At 45.7% G+C, this 15,383-nt stretch overlaps 1 pseudogene; it reads left to right on the top strand.

Moving 5' to 3' along the window:
* Nucleotides 1-701: 701 nt before the first annotated feature.
* LOC123408369 lies at nt 702-13,028 on the top strand (annotated as a pseudogene).
* Nucleotides 13,029-15,383: the final 2,355 nt, after the last annotated feature.

The raw sequence follows: 15,383 nt of genomic DNA, 5'->3' as shown, positions 1-15,383 counted from the left end.
TTGTCGGTGTTTTAAAAATCCGCGCCGTGCCGCCCGTTCTCCCTCTCGTCTCCAGATATCCCCTCTACATGGCCACCTACCCATTCCCGCGTGCGGAATCGTCCGAATCCGACCGCACGATCGCGATCGGAGGGTCGAAAAACCCCCAAATACCCCCCTAACCTAGCCCCTTCCTATAAATAGAAGCCCCCCTACCATTTTAGGCAAACCCTAGTGGCTGCCTCGATTTCCGCGCCCACCAACCCAGCCGCCGCCACCTGGTCTCCCTCCTCTCCCCGCAGCACCTCCTCCTCCCCCCCAGCGGTTGGCCCGCACGAGCCCATCCGGGGCCCGCCGGGCCCGAACCCCCGCCGCCGCCTCGCCCGTTCCTCCTGCAACCCCCGTGCTCCCATGTCCCTCATGGGGAGCCACCTTCGCCGCCTGCCCGGGTCGCCACTGCCTACCCTGCGCCGGCCGCCGAGACCCTTAGCCGGCACCAGCCCCTCGTCGGAGCCCCCGCCGCCGTCAGCTCGTCAGCTCTGCGCAGCCTCCCCGCGGCCGCCAGATCCAGCCCGCCATGCCGCCGCCTTGGGGTCCGCCTCGGGCTGCCTCTCCCGGGAACGAGCCCGTCGCGGTCAGATCCGCCGCTGCCAGAGGGCCCTCGTACAGCGCCGCTCGTCTCCACGTCCCGTCGCGCCGCCAGGGTGGACCTCGACGCCGCCATGGACTCCAGTCGAGCGAGGGGACGAGCTCCCGTCCCGTTGACCGGCTCGGCAGCTCCTGGACCGCTCGCCAGCGCTCCTGGGCTGGCCTCGCCCTGGCCCACCTCCAAACGCCCCTGGCCGAGCGAGCCGAGCCACCTGCCAGGCCCAGTTGGCCGCCCTCGGCCTGCTATCGTCCCCCCTTCATGGGCCGAGCCCGCTAGGTGAGAACTCCTTGCTGCCTCTAATCCTTGCCTAGGTGTGCGTTAGATATGTTGCACCACAGTTCGGCCCAATATGTAATTTAGGTTGTTTTTGGAATTAAGTAATTCCAGAAAAATACGGCGATATTAAAACGCGCGTATCTTTTTGTCCGTAAGTCGGAACGAGGCGTATTTGATACGGTTTTGGGGTAGCTTCGCGAGTAGAACACGATTATCCAACTTGCAGAATTGTTTGACGCCGTTTAGAGTGCCTAATGCGTCGTTTTGCGTGCTGTCCTATAATGTTTCGTCTCGTATTTATTTTTTCGCGCTAGACCGTATTGCCCGTATGGCATGTTAGAAATGCCTGTGTTTTAGGGACCATTTTATCATGTATTTTAGGGCGGTCACTCGTATTTTTGCGTGTAGGGTTTGCCGGTAGTTTATTTTTCCATATATAGGTTTATTTCCCGCATTTTCGTGTGGTTTTATGTTGTGTTGCAAACCCCACATATTTTATATGTTTCCGGGGTAGAAAAATCCCATGGATTTTTCTGTGCAATTAGTTTTAGCTTTTAAGGAAGTTAGTTAGTGCGATATTTTGCCGCGATGCCCTTTTGTTTAATTCGTAGGATTTATTCCGTGCCTCGTTTGAATTAGTTGTCAACTAGAGAGTTGATCTCGGATGTTTTGTTTAGCCTCTGGTATTTTTGGTTGCAATAGAAATGCATGTTTAGGTGTGGTTTGACTGCCCTCAAGTTGCTAGAAATAGTGCTGATTTGGAGGAGCTGAAATATTTCTAAGTGTGGAATCTGTTATATTTTGTTGCTGTCTTGTCTTGCTTGCATCTTGTGATCTGTAGCTCTTTTGGGGTTGGTCCAATGGAGTTAGTTGTACCCCTTATGTTTCTGAAATAGTGTGTGAGATGCCATCTTGTGTCTTCTTTTCCTAGTGCTCCTTGCTGCCATGCTAATTGTTGTTAGATGTTTGTAGTAGTGCTTCTTGCCCTCTTCCGTGCCATGCCTTGCTTGAGCGTATCGGAGCTGTGTAGCCGTAGTTGCGGGGCGTAGAATATGCTATGTGGCTGTTTTTGGCAGATTGTAGTGACTTCTTGATTTGCTCGTATCTTTTGAACCGTAGCCCCGTTTTGATCGTGTCCTACATGAAACTTTCTTAGAATCTTGTGTAGTTTCTTTTTCTCTCGCTGGTTGCATGTGTAGAAGTGCTCGTAGCCGCCGTTGCACACATTTTGCATTCATGCCATCATATCTTGCGGTGCCTGTATCTTTTGTTCCGTAGCTCCGTTGGAGATGTTCTCTATGTGTAGATTGCTTGCCTTGACGCGTAGAATCACATGAACCTATTTGTTTTGCTGTTTAACAACCAATTAAAGGTGTTAATTCAGATCTGGACAGATTTTTAAATTAACATGTGAGGTCGTTTCGGAGGTGCTATATGTCATTTCCGACCTCATTTAAAATGCATAGATAGGTAGTTTAACTTCCGCTTCACCTCTTGCATGTTTGACAACATTAATATTGCCGTGTAGATAACCAGGAGTGAACTAAATAATTAACATGTCGTTTCGTCAATATGCAACTCGTGCATATTGAACTTCACTTAATGTGTAGTGGTTGATTGTGTGATTTGTCATGCCGTGACTTGCATGTTTTCAGCTACTCATGCATCATTTGTGTTGTGCATCGTGTGGTGAATTCCGTGTGATGATTGTGTTTCCGGTTTGCTTCGTCTCGATAGAGCTCCGCATGCGTGCCGGATTGTGAGGACCCGTTCGACTACGTCGGTTCGTCTGCTTCACGGAGGCATTCTTCTTCCAAACGGGATCTCAGGCAAGATGATCATTTCCCCAGATACCATTACTATCATTGCCATGCTAGTTTTACCGCTTCTATTGATTATGTCTCGTTGCCTACCACCTGTTAAATAACAGCCTCTCAACAATGCCATGATTACCATCAACCTGTTCGACCTAGCAAACCACTGATTGGCTATGTTACTGCTTGCTTAACCCTGTGTAGCATTGCTAGTTGCAGGTGCAGTTGCTTCCATGCGAAGCATGGGTTCCTTGTTATATTACCATATTCAATGCTATTTAATTTAATGCACCTATATACTTGGTAAAAGGTGGAAGGCTCGGCCTTTCTAGCCTGGTGTTTTGTTCGACCTTTGCCCCCTTAGTTTCCGGCTACCGGTGTTATGTTCCATAAATGAGCGCTCCTAACACGATCGGGGTTGTTATGGGGACCCCCTTGATAATTCGTTTTAGATTAAAGCTGGTCTGGCAAGGCCCAACTTTGGTACTACATTTGCCTAATCACCTAATAAAATTGCATAGGGACTTCCCGGGCCCCGAGGATAATTTAATCAACCCCCGGGCCAGTGCTCCTCATGAGTGTTGGTCCCACCTGAGCGATGTCCGGCGCCCCTCTGGTCACCCGGAGGTTTAGCGATCCCGACGTCTAGCTCATCCGCCGTGTCCTGAGAACGAGGTACGCGACTCCTATCGGGATCGTCGACACGTCGGGCGGCCTTGCTGGATTAGTTTTACCTTTGACGAGATATCTTGTGCATCGGGATTTCGGTGATGCTTTGGGTAATCTCAGAGTTGAGGTTTTCCACTAGGAAATCCGACGAGATCGCGAGCTTCGTGATTGAGGATTTCTATGCGGCTTGTGGTAATTTGTGATGGACTAGTTGGAGCACCCCTGCAGGGTTAAATCTTTCGGAAAGCCGTGCCCGCGGTTATGTGGCAACGTGGAGACTTTGTTTAACACTGGTTCTAGATAACTTGAAGTTAACTTAATTAAAATATGCCAACTGTGTGCGTAACCGTGACTGTCTCTTTCGTGAGATCCTTCTCCGATCGAGGACACGGTGGGGTTATGTCTGACGTAGGTAGGTGTTCAGGATCATTCATTTGATCATCTGTAGTTCACGTTCCGTTATGCGTAGATCTTCCCCCTCTTATTTCTTGTACTCGTAAGTTAGCCACTAAATGTATGCTTAGTCGCTGCTGCAATCTCACCACTTAACCATACCTCACCCATTAAGCTTTGCTAGTCTTGATACCTTTGGAAATGAGATTGCTGAGTCCCCTGTGGCTCACAGTTTACTACAACACCAGTTGCAGGTACAGGTAAAGGTTACGTGACGCGAGGGCGTTGCTTGTTCATTTGGAGTTGCTTCTTCTTCTTCTTCTTCTTCATCGATCTAGGATGGGTCCCAGGCCGGCAGCCTGGGATAGCAAGGATGGACGTCGTTCTTCTTTTCTCGTTTGTTTTCGTCCGTAGTCGGACCCTGCTCTTACTCTTGATGAATATATAATGTACTGATGTGACTCTGATGTAGCTTGTGGCGAGTGTAAGCCAACTCTATTTATATATCTCTCCTTTCCAGTACATGTACTTGTAATGATATGCATTCTTGCGACACGACGAGATGCGCTTCTATCCCTGACGAGGCCCTCGTGCCAAATTGAGGATAGGGTCGCATCTTGGGCGCGACAAGCGGGGTCCTAATGGAAACTACGGGATATTAAGGTTCTCCTTTTAATAAAGAACCGGACCAACGCATTAACACGCGGTGAATACATGAACTCCTCATACTATGGTCATCTACGGGAGTGGTTCCGGCTATTGTCACTCCGGGGTTGCCAGGTCATAACACATAGTAGGTGACTACAACTTGCAAGATAGGATCTAAAACACACATATATTGGCGACAACATAATAGGTTCAGATCTGAAATCGTGGCACTCGGGCCCTAGTGACAAGCATTAAGCATAGCCAAGTAGTAGCAACATCAATCTAGAACATAGTGGATACTAGGGATCAATCCCCGTCAAGAACTAACTCGATTACATGATAGATCTCATCCAACTCATCACCGTCCAGCAAGCCTACGATGAGATTACTCACGAACGATGAAGAGCATCATGGAATTGTCGATGGAGAAAGGTTGATGATGACGATGGCGACGATTTCCCCTCTCCGGAGCCCGGAACGGACTCCAGATCTGCCCTCCAGATGAAGATCAGGATGTGGCAGCGCCTCCGTATCGCAAAACGCGATGAAACCTTCTCTCTGATTTTTTTTCCAGGCGAAACGGAAGATATAGAGCTGAGATTGGGGGCGGTGGTGCCACATGGGCCCCACAAGCGTGCATGGCGCGGCCATAGGGGGTGGCCGCGGCCTGTGGGCTTGTGGCCCACTGGCACACCCCCTCCGGTGGATCTTTGCGCATGTATTTTTCTTTTATTCCAGAAAAAATCTTCGTAAATTTTCAGGACGTTCCGGGAACTTTTATTTCTGCACAAAAACAACACCATGGCAATTCTCTTGAAAACAACATCAGTCTGGGTTAGTTCCATTCAAATCATGCAAATTAGAGTCCAAAACAAGGGCAAAAGAGTTCGGAAAAGTAGATACGACGGAGACGTATCAAGCTTCTTCCATGATTACCTTTCTCAGATCACCTTTCGGAACGACAAGACGATCCTCAAAGAATAACGTGTCTCTGGCATCAACACTGAATCACTTGTATTTGGGAAGTCCCTTTGCCAAGCCAATCTTGACTTTCTTCACCATTGCATCAAGAAGTTGTGCTGCTCGGACCTGATCTTCCAAGGTAGGAGAGATCTGAAGATTTGCAAGAAATCCCTGAGGTACTAACTGAAGGTTGAGTTTTGTGAATGATTCACAAAGGTCAGGCTGGAGAGGCTTCAGAATGAGACTGTTGCAGTAAGCCTTCCTGCTCAAAGCATTTGCGACGACATTAGCTTTGCTTGGCGTGTACTCAACGCTTGGATTAAAATCTTGGAGCATTTCCACCCAACGAGTTTGCCGGAGATTCAGGTTAGGCTGGGTGAAGGTGTACTTGAGACTCTTGTGATCGGTGAACACTTCAACCTTTCGTTCCAACAAGAGGTGTCTCCAAGTCATCAGAGCATGTACCACTGCTGCCAGCTCAAGATCATGCACAGGATAATTGTTCTCAGCTGGCTTCAGCTGCATGGAGGTATAAGCAACCACTTTCTTCTCTTGCATCAGAACTGCAGCAAGACCTTGAAGAGAAGCGATGCAGAACACTTGGTAAGGTTTGGAGTCATCAGGAGGAACCAAGACTGGAGTAGAGGTGAGGTTCTCTTTGAGTGTGTTGAAGGCCAACTGACACTCTGGAGACCAGACATACTTCACACCCTTCTGAAGAAGACTTGAGAGAGGCTTAGCAATATTGGAGAAGTTCTCAACGAACCTTCTACAATAGCTTGCAAGCCCGAGAAAGCTTCGAAGCTGCTTCACATTTTGCGGAGGCTCCCATCAACAATGGCATGCACCTTCGACGGATCAACTTTGATGCCCTCGGCAGGGATGATGTGCCCAAGATAGACGACTTCTTTCAACCAGAACTCACATTTGGAAAACTTGGCATAGAATTTGTGCTCTCTCAGCTTATCAAGCACCAGTCTAAGATGTTCTTCATGCTCTTCCTCAGTTTCTGAAAAGACCAGAATATCGTCGAGATACAGAAAGACGAACTCATTCTTGAACGGAGAGAATATGTAGTTCATCATTCGACAAAATGTCGATGGAGCATTTGCCAGACCAAAAGACATGACCGTATAGTCATACGAGCCAAAACTAGTCCTGAAAGCAGTCTTCGGAATATCCTCTTCGCGAATGCGAATTTGATGATAGCCCATTCTGAGATCGAGCTTGGAGAAGATCTTGGCCCCTTTCAACTGTTCGAACAACTCATTTATGTTCGGAAGTGGATACTTGTTTCTAATTGTCTTCTTGTTCAATGGACGGTAATCGGCATACAATCGGTCCGTGCCATCCTTCTTCTTGACAAACAGAACTCCACAGCCCCAAGGAGACGAGCTCGGTCTGATCAGACCCAAACGCTCCTGCTCATCGAGTTGCCTCTTAAGTTCCTTCAGCTCTTCTGGACCCAATTTGTACGACCGTTTGCACACAAGCTCAGTACCTGGTTCAAGCTCAATAACAAATTCAATTTCTCGATGCGGAGGCATTCCTGGCAGCTCTTCTAGAAACACATCTTCATATTCGCAAACCACTGGGACTTGCGGAATAGGATTAATCTCACCCTTTTCATTCAAAGAGAATAGACGAATTGTATCATCGCGCGCTGCAAAGATAATCACATGCTCCAAAGAGTGAGTAAGCTTCACTTCTTTAGCTTCACAATCAATCGATGCCTTGTTCAAGGCCAGCCAGTCCATACCAAGGATCAAATCAATGTCGGAATTGCCCAAGACAATAGGAGATGCCAGAAAAGAATAACTTCCTATCTTGACAGAGACATCTCGAACCACTTTGTTGGCGCTCATAAGAGTACCGGGTGACACCACATGTAATGCCTTCTTCAAATACTCAGAACAAAATCATGCTCGGCAAAGAACATTCTAGACATGAACGAATGAGAAGCACCAAAATCAAACAACACTTTAGCTGGAATATCATCAACGAGGAGGTTACCCATAATCACACCTGACAAGTTTTCTGCCTCTGCCGCATTCACCATGTTGACTCGAGCAGACCTGGGGTTGAACTTCACGAGAGCATTGCTTGGAGGTTTGCCTGGAGGAGGAGGCGGAAGACGGAGCTCAGAAGTGCACTTGTTGGCATAGTGACCCTTCTGCCCACACTTGTGACAAGTAACATCTGTTGGCTGACTGTACTATGTCTGAGGAGGCCCTTGCTTCTAATGCTGGAATCTCTGCTGAAAAGCTGGGTTGGGTGGGTGGGAAGAACCACGGCCACCTGAATGCTTGAAATGCTGCGTGTGCCAAGGAGGAGGAGGAGACACCCAATACTTCTATTGCTTATGAACCACCTGAGTAGAGGACGACGAGCTGGAATCTCTGAAGCGCTTCTTAGAATTATCCACCCTGAGCAAAGCTGCCTCAGCCCTGAGAGCTAAGTTGTAGAACTTATCGAACTCCTCAGGATCGTGCAAAGCGAGAGCTAACTGCAAATCTTCTTTCAAGCCACCTCTGAACTGATAAATCTTGCTCTTCTGATCAGGGATATCCTGCAAGGCATATCGGGCTAGCTCGTGGAACTAGACGTTGTACTTGTACATGGAGTTACCACCTTGCTTCAAGTGCCTGAACTTCTCACGCATTTCCTCCACAAAGCTGGACAGAATGTAGTGGGATCTGAAGTCACGGCAGAACTCATCCCAAGTGATCACTCTAGTACCCGTGGAATCCTTCAACTGTTGCCACCAGATAGATGCTTGCCCCTTCAGCTGGAATGTTGCAAACTTGACGAAATCCTCTGGGCGAACATTGCTGCATTCAAAGTGCTTGTTCATGTCGCGGATCCAATCCTCAGCATCAAACGACTGGTCACAGGAAGTGAAAGTCTTCGGCTGATTTGACAGGAACTGATTCAGATTAGCAAACTGATTGCCACCACGATTGAAGTTGCCTTGCTGCTGATTAGTCCTCTCTTGTAACAACTGTATCATCATCTGAGTGTTTGCATTCGTAGCAGCCATCACCGCTTGCCAAGCCTCTGCAGGAGGAGGCGGCGGCGGAGGAGGATTCTCTGGAGGAGGAGGTGGTGGCGGCTACTACTACAACAAAAGACCTTCCAACGGCGCCAGAAATAGGCACGTCAACGGGAGAATACTTGGCTTGATCTTTCTGCTGTGACTACGCCTTAAGGGACTTCCTAGGCAAGTATGCAAAGGATTTCCCCCATGGCCTTGGAGCCTTGCGTTGGTGTTCCCTCGAAGCGGAAAGGGTGATGTAGCGTAGCGGTGGTAAGTATTTCTCTCAGTTTGAGAACCAAGGTATCAATCCAGTGGAGGAGTATCTCAAGATCCTGCACAAACACAAAAGCTTGCTCCCAACGCTATGAAGGGGTTGTCAATCCCTTATAGATTGTTTGCCAAGTGAGAACTCAAAGAAACAAAGTAACAAAGCAAAGTAAAAGCGGAGATGTAAACGATGGATGTGAATAGACCCGGGGGCCGTAGTGTTTACTAGTGGCTTCTCTCATGAAAGCAGGTAGACGGTGGGTGAACAAATTACTGTCGAGCAATTGATAGAACCGCGCAAAGTCGTGATGATATCTATGCAATGATTATATCTATAGGCATCACGTCCAAAACAAGTAGACCGATACTTTCTGCATCTACTACTATTACTCCACACGTCGACCGCTATCCAGCATGCATCTAGTGTATTAAGTCCATAAGAACAGAGTAACGCCTTAAGCAAGATGACATGATGTAGAGGGATAATCTCAAACCAATGATAAAACCCCATCTTTTTACCCTTGATGGCAACTACTTGATGTTTGCCTTGCTGCCCTACTGTCACTGGGAAAGGTTACCACATGGTAGAACCCAAAACCAAGCACTTCTCCCATTGCAAGAATCATTGATCTAGTTGTCCAAACAAAACCCAAGACTCGGAGAGACTTACAAGGATATCAAATCATGCATATAAGAAATCAGCAAAGACTCAAATATATATCATAGATAATCTAATCACAAATCCACAATTCATCGGATCTCGACAAACACACCGCCAAAGAAGATTACATCGGATAGATCTCCATGAAGATCATGGAGAACTTGGTATTGAAGATCCAAGAGAGAGAAGAAGCCATCTAGCTACTAACTATGGACCCGTAGGTCTGAAGTGAACTACTCACGAGTCATTGGAGGGGCGATGATGATGATGAAGAAGCCCTCCAACTCCAAAGTCGCCGGGAAGGGTCTCCAGATGAGATCTCGCGAAAACGGAAGCGTGCGGCGGCGGAAAAGTATTTTCGAGGCTCCCCTTATTTTTTTCTGAATATTTGGGAATATATAGGCCAAGGATCTAGGTCAGGGGGCGGCCAGGGAGGCCACAAGCCCTGCCACCGCCGCCTCCCCCCTGGTGGCGGCGTGGGGGCTTGTGGGCTCCCTGGAGCCCACCTGGCTTGGCCCAAAGGCCCCCTGATCTTCTTCCGTTCGGGAAAAAATCATTTCGGGGTTTTTCTTCCGTTTGGACTCTGTTCCAAAATCAGATCTGAAAAGAGTAAAAAACACAGGAAAAACAAGAACTGACACTTGGCACTGAATTAATAAGTTAGTCCCAAAAAAGATATAAAAGGTACATAAAACATCCAAAGAAGACAAGATAACAACGTGAAACCATAAAAAATTATAGATACGTTTGAGACGTATCAGCGGCACATACTCACGACCTGGATTCTCACGAGTTGGTGGAGCCATCCTGAAGACGGACAACACATTAGCCCACAGAATAAATTGAAGGTATAGCTGAATCAAAAAGGCAGGAATATCTGAATAGGAATATAGCAATTGCACTCGAACAAAATATTAAGAATGCTACCTCAAAATGACCGTCGACAAAATTCTGATTAAGACCACTTGCAAACAAGTATGAGCTAGAACTGCTCAGAACAAACATATGATCGAGATTTCATCCGATATCTTCGTGGATAAGATCGCACGGGCTCGAATTTACAGTGGCCATCCTGTGCAAGGTAGTGCACACAACTTACGAAGTATCCTCGAGTCGTAGCGAGCTACAAGGACTCTTTAAGACACAACGAGAACCGCTGTAAGAAGACCGTGAACAAACACACCCACTGAATGTCGAATCCCAACCTCACATCATGCATCTGTACGAAGATTGTCCTATAAGTCACTACTTGATATCCCACCTATGACTTCCCGAAATATTTGCTCATGCATTCTGGTACACGGATACAAGGAGTAATATTCACACAACTCCTATACTAACCCGTCCAATGTTTCACATCTGTCAACACATAACCAGAATCTCTGACCTTCATCTACTACAGAACCTCGTGATCACAACGATACAAAGTATGGCAGTACTCCCGAACAATCTGCACTAATACTGGGGACATCGGGGTTATCTCGCCACTACAGGTATTGAAGCAATTACGAACATCCTTCGTTCTGAGATACTCAGAAATCTGAATGATGGCGATGTGCACAAGAATCCCATGAAGCTCAACTCCCCGTAAGAAATCAAGGCAGATAGGAGGCACCAAGACAGAACTCCGTCACATTGATATCATATAGATTTCAAAAATACCCGCGTGATCCTAATTTTTTTTGAGCGAGAAGAGGAGTAGAATTAAGATTTCCTAAGTCGGGAACCTCAGCAGAGCATGGAAGAGGAGAAAAAAGAATCCTACTCTCCAATATAACTAAGACTCAAAACATTTTACTAGACTCGACTCGGCCAAGTACGATCACACAAAGGCTCCTATGGTCGTAAGGCTCTGATTACCAACTTGTAACGACTAAAATGCGGTCCTTTCCGGTTAAGGGAACGAGGCCCCAAAATGGAAAGAAGCGCATCTAAGCGTTTCGCAAGCACGATAACATAGCACATACATAATAAAAGAATGACAAATAGGGAATCGTTTGCCATCTCATAGATAATATCAGAGTTTACATCCACTACAAGAAAAAAGCTCAATTATGACCAAAAATAATGACGGTGGTTTAATTGGTCATTGATCCATGACCAAATTCTGAAATTAGTCATGGCAAGTCTAAGAGGGTCCAAAGCCCATAACGTTATGACCTTTTGCGTCCATTAGGTCATGATCCTATTGCACAAAATGGTCATTAAGATGTGCAGAATTATTTATGAACATAGTTCAATGCTACCATGACCAAATATAAGACCATAAACATATGTGTGGAGGTGACTCGACGACACCTCATCAATTTTGCCTATGTGTCATGTATAGAGAGCAAAATTTTGTTTTATACATATATGGATGAAGTAAATTATATTAGATAAATACCAATAAATTATAATTATTCATTTTAATATCCTAAATATTTTAGAAAATACAATATATTTACCAAAATGAAGTATATGATCCCATGCCAATCTCATAATGTGTAGACCTTATTTAGATAAATATTTTTGAAAGGTGGTATAGGGTACCTTAACTTGGTGTTTCAGACAATAAAGACTTAAACATGACAATAAAAAATATGTGGGTGAATTTTTCAGTAATGCCAAATACTATCGTAATTAAATGAAAAGTGTTTCGACCCACAACACTGAACCAAAAATATAGCTTTCTTTTGAGGGAAATAATAAATATTGTACAACTCTTTTTAGGCAATCAAAAAGTACAACTAGAGACAACAATATGGGTCTATATTTCCTAAATCCAATATCTATACGGACTAATATCTAAATCCAATATGGGTCCATAATTATTGGGTCATTTAAACATACCACATGAGGCTAATATGTTGAGTGTTTACCCGAAATAAGAGGATAAAAAATATATAAGAAACAAAAGAAAAAACACAATTACATAAGCTGGATTCTGATTGGTGGAACCATTTATGCCACGGATCGATAACATGGCACAAATCCTACCGTCCATTGCTAGCAATCCCACGTTTATCCATCCATTCATTCATCTAAAGAAAAGGAGTAAAAAAACTAGCAAACCCACTACTCGTCCTTCTGAACCCTACCCTAGCCACTCGTCGCCTCCTCCCCTTGCAGATCGCCGCCGCCACTTCCCTCCCCATCCCCTCCCCACATCTGATGCGGCTCCCGCCCTTCCCGCTATGGCTCCCGCCCTCCCCGCACCCTCCTCCGGGCCCTCCCGACCCACGCCGCCGAGGGCTACGCGCTCTTCTTCGACGACCTCCTCTCGTGGGCCCACGCGTGGGACTGGTTCTCCGACGTGCTCCCCTGCCTCGTGCGCGTCCACCTCCGCCTCCCCACGCTGCTCGAGGAGCACTACGCCGCCGCCCGGGCCGTGACCGGGCTCCGCCTCCCGGGGCCTCAGGACGCAGGCTTCGTGCTCCTCGGCCAGGAGCTCGCCACCGCATTGCTCGCATGCGCGCTCTTCTACCTATTCCCCACCGCTGGCCGCGGTGAGGCCCGACTCCCAGCCATCAATTTTGATGCCTTGTTCTCGTATGCCCCCTTGGCTCATTTGGATATCCTAGGGTTTAATTATACCTTGTAGTGTCAAATTGACTAGCTGTTCTTACTTGATCTCCTATGCTTCTATGTTCTTGCAGGGCACTGACTAACAATGCGAGGCAGAGCCAGTAGCAAAAAGTGAGGTGCATTGCTCACTATTTCGAGAGGGTGACTGCCTCCATGTCTGCCGGTTTTGTGTCATTTGAGCGCAAGGTTCTTCCTTGCGGCCCCCACTTGGGCGGTGTTACCTACCCTGACAGTGATGCGTGGATGAAATCTGGCGTGCCCCTCTGCCCATTCTGGGTAAGTGGCTACATATTCTCCATCTTAGACCTTCTACAGGGCTAATGTGAAATTATATAGTGCGCAAGTTAGTTGGGTTCACTTGTGTTGGTTAAATCAAAGCTAAACTTGTAACCAGCATTGTTTCAGACCAGATACCTCTTTATGTGACCTAGCTTGCAGGAAGTTGATTAATTGGTTATTTCACATCTCAATTCACATTAAGTGATTTGGGCCAAGCCCTTTGGCTGAGTAGGAAAATCTAACTAAAGCCATCCCTTCTTTTTTGAAAGTAACTAAAGCCATTTCTTGTGCAAAATCAACAATATGCAAATAAGATATTTTCATATTAGTTTGAATGATTGCATTTCAACATAGGATGACAACTACGAGTGGCCCAAGATTCATACCTCTATTTATCATCTGCGTAGGTGCTCTCAGCATCTATTCCAACTTATTTCGACATGCACACGCATAGAATCACGTCTCGATTTTATTGTCGGACGGTTCAGTCGGCATCACTTTAAAAGAAATTCTGCCAACTATCAATGTATTGTTTCCTGTTGGTGCTGCTAAAATACATTTTCCATCATTTCCATTCAATCGATTAATTTCTTAGCATTACTGATGGCTGCTCATTTCCTGTAAGGAAATTTTGTACCGATTTCACATTATCATATCCTCTTGGCTATTTATTTCTACCATGACTTTGTGTCTCTCCAGCATATGACTGGTACACAGTTTATAGCTTTATAACCGGTACAATTTATATCATGAGTGCTATGGCAGATAGGCATTTGGTTGATTAGACGTGCTGCTTAGTTGGCATCCCATTCAGCCAAAAGATAGAGTGGGTAACTAGCAATAATTCTGGCCTTTCTAGATCCTGAAAAGGGCTATACCAAACTCAACTAGTACTTCTCAGTGAGCTGCTATTTGCAGGGAGTAATTTGATGAAAGACACAACATTTGTGGTTAGGGTATTTCAAAACCATCATCTTTAACGAAAATAACGATATGCAAATAAGATCTGTAGTACTCCCTCGGTTCACAAATTTAAGACGTTTTTGGCAGTTTAATTTAAACTGCCAAAACGTCTCATATTTAGGAACAGAGGGTGCACTATCAAAGAAACTCATTCCCAACAGAACAGAGCAAAGGCATATTTGCCATGAAGCCAAGAGGCAAGCGAACGAAGGATAAGGACACATCATCTTTCTACAGTAGTTGTATGATTGTTTAGCAGCCATAATAAAACCCATAGTAGAGCTACAGGCATAGGGGAAGGAATGAAAAAAGACAATAATTTGCATTCTATATATAAGATCCACAACATCACAACAAATTACCTCTAGCGATGACGATATTACTATTTAATATTCATACCAACACATGCCGTGTTAGAATGTACATTCCAACTGCTTGATACCAATATGAGACCCAACATGGTGCTGCCGCTCCCGCTCGTGGCCGGCCCATGCTGCTCCTGCTGTTAGTAGCCGACAGTACACTGCAACTGCTTGATTTTTTTGCTTGGTGATGTTCGCTCGGTTGCTGCTGACATGACATGACATCCTAACATGTATGCATCACCGAATTTGGTGCAGACAATGGGGAATTTCGCGTTCAATGATGCTTCTTCTTCAGTCAAAGAGGCACAAAGGGCATCAGCAACCAGCTGCTCGACTGGTTAGGTATGTCATGCTAAAATCACACTATGAAACGAAAGATGATGCTGTTATTTTACGGCAACAAATAGTGAGTCGTTCCTGCCTTTTTCATAGGATAAGACTGCATTCCTATATTATAGGTATTTTTGCTAGCTATATTAAAAATGATTCCCCAAGGTGTTCCTGACTTTTTTATAGGATAAGACTGCATTATTATATTGTAGGTATTTTTGCTATTTATATAGTATATTAATACATTCTCCACTAGTGTACTAATCGTTATGTACAAATCATTTTTGGTAACTATAAGGAAATGGTCCAGTAATTCTTTCTGTGCACACTTTCGCTAAGCACCGGCCTAAGAAATTTGAGAACCAGCTTAAGAAATTTGATGACCCATGTATAAAAGCATCAAGGAGACATTTGGACAACCAATCTAAATGGGGAAAATCATCCCCGACACAGGCATTCATGCATAGAATTCTAGAGAAAATATACAAGAATAACCAAGCCATGTACTAAATAGATACCATAT

The sequence above is a fragment of the Hordeum vulgare genome, chromosome 7H (genome assembly GCF_904849725.1).
Source record: "Hordeum vulgare subsp. vulgare chromosome 7H, MorexV3_pseudomolecules_assembly, whole genome shotgun sequence".
Lineage (NCBI taxonomy): Eukaryota > Viridiplantae > Streptophyta > Magnoliopsida > Poales > Poaceae > Hordeum > Hordeum vulgare.
The sequence above is the reverse complement of the archived record's forward strand: the minus strand, read 5'-3'. Positions and strand labels throughout refer to the sequence as shown.